Here is a 5298-nt window from a genome sequence, read left to right as displayed (position 1 = left end):
TGTCAATGACTCCAGGACTCTCTTTGAAAATTTTAATTTGTTTATACGAATTCATTAAACAATTCTTTGTGCAGTCTGCCAATTGAAGAATTATAATTGCAGGCAAACCATCAGTAAGTGAGAGCCGATTCACGCTTTGAATGATTCAGCAGCTGTTAAAATGGTAGGTGACAACGCTGAGTGTCTGGAATAGTGGTGTGGCAAATTGCCCCTGCACAGTTTGGAGCACAGCTTTTCTTGGGATTTGCTAGGAGTTTTTGCAAATGAGCACGAGGCGCTCAGTGCTGGCAATTCAACTTGCACTTTGCGGATTGAGTGTAGGGTCTGTGACAGTTCCGAGTCTGTCAAAAGTTCAAACAAAAACAAAAAATGCTGGAAAAACTCAGCAGGTCTGACAGCATCTGTGGAGAGAGAGACAGATAAAGTTTCGAGTCGGTATGACTCTCCTTCAGATCTAAAGGGAGGTAGAGATGTGAAATATATACAGATTAAGCGGTTGGTACCGTTGAAGCTGGATAGAAGGCCAGCGATAGGTCGAGGCAAAGGAGAGATGGCAAAAGATGTCATAAACAAAAGGTTATTAATGGTGGTTGTATGCACTAAAGGAGGTGCTAATGGTGATATTAAGAAAGCAAAATGTGATAATGGCCGGACCAGGGTAAGCACTCTAGAAATTGACCGATGGCCCTAGTGGGGATTGGGTGGGGGCAGAAACTTCGAAAATAGGCTAAAAGCTGGCGATAAAACAATGAATGAAAATGGAAATAAATTTTAAAAATAATGATGAAAATGAGTGGGGCAAAAAAATTAATGAAAATATTTTTAAAAAAAGAATAAAAAAGTATAAAACTGACTATGGAAAAAAGGGGGCTGGGGATGGAGGACAGCGTTCATGGTCTCAAGCTGTTGAACTCAATGTTAAGTCCGGAAGGCTGTAAAGTGCCTAGTCGGAAGATGAGATGCTGTTCCTCCACTTTGCATTGAGCTTCACTGGAACATTGTAGCAGGCCAAGGACGGACATGTGGGCATGAGAGCAGGGTGGAGTGTTGAAATGGCAAGCGATAGGGAGGTCTGGGTCAGGCTTGCGGTCACCCAGTCTGTGTTTGGTGTCTCCAACATAGAGGAGACACAAGTTCAGTGGTTATGGGGTTATTGTATGGGACAAAGAAAGACATTGTGACAGGAATGATAGGTGGCCTCAGTGCTCAAACATATCAAGACTGAGGAGTTAGGAATTAAATTAAAAAGCTCCAGGTTAATAACCTCTGGAGTACAGAATTTAAGTAAGAAAAACAAAAAACTGCGGATGCTAGAAATCCAAGGGAGGCGCCTTCCTGACTTGGAACGAGAATCATTGTTTCTGTCACTGGATCAAACTTCTGGAACTCTCTCCCTAACACCAGTGTGGGTGTACCTCCTCTTCCTGGACTGCAGCGGTTCAAGAAGACAGCTCACCACCACTTTCTCAAGGACAGTTAGGGATTGGCAACAAATAACAACCAGTGACAGCCACATTTTTATTTATTTGTTCATGGGATGTGGGGTTCGCTGGTAAAACGAGCATTTCTTGCCCATTGCTAATTTCTTTTGAACTGAGTGGCTTGCCAGGCCATTTCAGAGGGCAGTTAAGAGTCAACCATGTTGCTGTGGGTCTGGAGTCACACCTGGGCCAGGCCAGACCAAATAAGGATCATGGAATTCCTTCTGTAAAGTGAGCAAAATGGGTTTTTAACAACAAATACAAAAAAAATACCTGGAAAAACTCAGCAGGTGTGGCAGCATCAGCGGAGAAGAGTACAGTTGACATTTCGAGTCCTCATAACCCTTCAACAGAACTAAGTAAAAATAGGAGAGGGGTGAAATATAAGCTGGTTTAAGGGGAGGGGTGGGGTGGGGCGAAGGGTGGGGGGATGGTGGTTGTTGGCACAAGCAATGAGTGATAGGAGGAGATAACCAAAAGCTGTCACAGACAAAAGAACAAAGAGGTGTTGAAGGTGGTGATATTATCTAAAAGAATGTGCTAATTAAGAATGGATAGCAGGACAAGCAAGGTATAATAGCTCTAGTGGGGTCGGGGTGAAATAAGATTAAAAGGGCATAAGAGGTATAGATAAATGATTGGTGGAATACATTAAAAACAATGGAAATAGGTGGGAAAAAAATCTATATAAATTATTGGAAAAAACAAAAAGGAAGGGGGAAGAAACGGAAAGGGGGTGGGGATGGAGGAGAGATTTCATGATCTAAAATTGTTGAACTCAAATATTCATTCCGGAAGGCTGTGAAGTGCCTAGTCAGAAGATGAAGTGCTGTTCCTCCAGTTTGCATCAAGCTTCACTGGAACAATGCAGCAGGCCGAGGACACACGTGGGCAAGGGAGCAGGGTGGAGTGTTAAAATGGCAAACGACAGGGAGCTCTGGGTCATTCTTGCGGAAAGACCGAAGGTGTTCTGCAAATCGGTCACCCAATCTGCGTTTGGTCTCTCCAACGTAGAGGAAACCGCATTGGGAGCAATGAATGCAGTAGACTAAGTTGAAGAAAATGCAAGTGAAATGCTGCTTCACTTGAAAGGAGTGTTTGGGCCCTTGGACGGTGAGGAGAGAGGAAGTGAAGGGGCAGGTGTTGCATATCTTGCGTTCGCATGGGGAGGTGCCATAGGAGGGGGTTGAGGTGTAGGGGGTGACGGAGGAGTGGACCAGGGTGTCCCGGAGGGAACGATCCCTACGGAATGCCGCCAGGGGGGGTGAAGGGAAGATGTGTTTGGTGGTGGCATCATGCTGGAGTTGGCGGAAATGGCGGAGGCTGGTGGGGTAATAAGTGAGGACAAGGGGGACCCTATCATATTTCTGGAAGGGAGGAGAAGGCGTGAGGGCGGATGCGCGGGAGAAGGGCTGGATACGGTTGAGGCCCTGTCAACGACCATGGGTGGAAAACCTCGGTTAAGGAAGAAGGAGGACATGTCAGAGGAACTGTTTTGGAAAGTGGCATCATCAGAACAGATGCGACGGAGGCGAAGGAACTGAGAGAATGGGATGGAGTCCTTACAGGAAGCGGGGTGTGAGGAGCTGTAGTCGAGGTAGCTGTGGGAGTCAGTATGCTTGTAATGGATATTGGTGGACAGTCTATCACCAGAAATTGAGACAGAGAGGTCAAGGAAGGGAAGGGAAGTGTCAGAGATGGACCATGTGAAATCGATGGAGATTGGAAGCAAAATTAATAAATTTTTCCAGGTCCCAATGAGAGCATGAAGCAGCACCGAAGTAATCATCGATGTACCGGAGAAAGAGTTGTGGAAGGGGGCCGGAGTAGGACTGGAACAAGGAATGTTACACATACCCCATAAAGAGACAGGCATAGCTGGGGCCCATGTGGGTACCCATAGCCACACCTTTTATTTGGAGGGAGTGAGAGGAGTTAAAGGAGAAATCGTTCAGTATGAGATCAAGTTCAGCCAGACGGAGGAGAGTAGTGGTGGATGGGGATTGTTCGGGCCTCTGTTCGAGCAAGAAGCTAAGGGCCCTCAGACCATCCCGGTGGGGGATGGAGGTGTAGAGGGATTGGACGTCCATGGTGAAGAGGAAGTGGTTGGGGCCAGGGAACTGGAATTGTTGATGTGACGTAAGGTGTCAGAGGAATCATGGATGTAGGTGGGAAGGGACTGGACAAGGGGAGAGAGAAGGGAATCAAGATAGCGAGAAATGAGTTCCGTGGGGCAGGAACAGGCTGACACGATCGGTCTGCCAGGACAGTCCTGTTTGTGGATTTTGGGTAGGAGGTAGAAGTGGGCCGTCCGAGGTTGGGAGACTATCAGGTTGGAAGCTGTGGAAGGAAGCTCTCCAGAGGAGATGAGGTCAGTAACAGTCCTGGAAACAATGGCTTGATGTTCAGTGGTGGGATCATGGTCCAGGGAGAGGTAGGAGGAAGTGTCTGCAAGTTGATGCTCAGCCTCCATGGGGTAGAGGTCAGTGCGCCAGACAACAACAGCACCACCCTTGTCAGCGGGTTTGACGACAATGTCAGGGTTGGACCTGAGAGAACAGAGTGCAGTAAGTTCAGAGAGAGACAGGTTAGAATGGGTGAAAGGAGCAGAAAAATTGAGACGACTAATGTCACGCCAACAGTTCTCAATGAAAAGATCAAGAGAAGGTAAGAATCCAGAGGGAGGGGTCCAGGTGGAGGGAGAATATTGGAGGTGGGTAAAGGGATCCGTTGAACGGGGAGAGGACTCCTGCCCAAAGAAGTGAGCATGGAGACGAAGACGGTGGAAGAAGAGTTCAGCATCGTGCCGAGCCCGAAATTCATTGAGATGAGGGCATAAGGGTATGAAACTAAGTCCTTTGCTGAGCACTGAACGTTCAGCATCGGAGAGGGGAAGGTCAGGGGGTATAGTGAATACCCGGCTGGGGCTGGGATTGGAAGATGGGGTGGGGACGGAGGGACAGGCAGGGGTGGAGGGTCCTAGATGGGTGTTGGTGTCGATGAGTTGTTGGAGCTTGCGTTCCTCAGCACTTGAGAGAAAGAGAAAAAGTTTCTTGTTGAAGCGTCGGATGAGCCGAAGGATAAAATGAAACTGGGGGCACGTGCAGCTTTGAAAAAGGGTACGGCGGTGCTGCTGGAGGGAGAGGTCGAGTGTGTTCATATGGCGGCGCATGGCACTGAGTGTGGATCTCAGGATGCGTCGGGAACAGCAATCCCAGGAACGTTGTATGTCCCGGGGATACCTGTAATCGTGGGTGGGTTGGAAACATGAGGGATGGAACTTCAATTGAAATCCACGTGGGGTAAGTCAGAGACGGAGACAGTCACTGTGAAAGGAGATATGGCTGTGAAAGCGGGTTTTAGTAAACACCTTGTCAAACACCAGGAGAGAAATGGAAAGCAATGAAGGTGAACAAGGCAAGAGAGAGATTCGAAAATCCTGACGGAGAGTAGAACAAAACTTCTTCAAGGTAAGCATATCTTGAAGAGAAGTGGCAGGCAGTCAATTAAACACAGAGATAAAAACAAATTACTGCGGATGCCGGAAATCCAAAACAAAAAATAAAAAATACCTGGAAAAACTCAGCAGCTCTGGCAGCATCGGCGAAGAAGAGTACAGTTGATGTTTCGAGTCCTCATGACCTTTCAACAGAACTAAGTAAAAATAGGAGAGGGGTGAAATATAAGCTGGTTTGCCGGGGGCTTGGGGGGGGGGGGGGGGGGGGGGGGGGGGGGGGAGGTGGGGTGGTGGTGGTTGTTGGGACAAGCAAGCAGTGATAGGAGGAGATTACCAAAAGCTGTCACAGACAAAAGAACA

This window comes from Carcharodon carcharias, chromosome 6 (assembly GCF_017639515.1).
Source record: "Carcharodon carcharias isolate sCarCar2 chromosome 6, sCarCar2.pri, whole genome shotgun sequence".
NCBI classification, from domain to species: domain Eukaryota; kingdom Metazoa; phylum Chordata; class Chondrichthyes; order Lamniformes; family Lamnidae; genus Carcharodon; species Carcharodon carcharias.
This window is presented reverse-complemented; position numbering follows the sequence as displayed.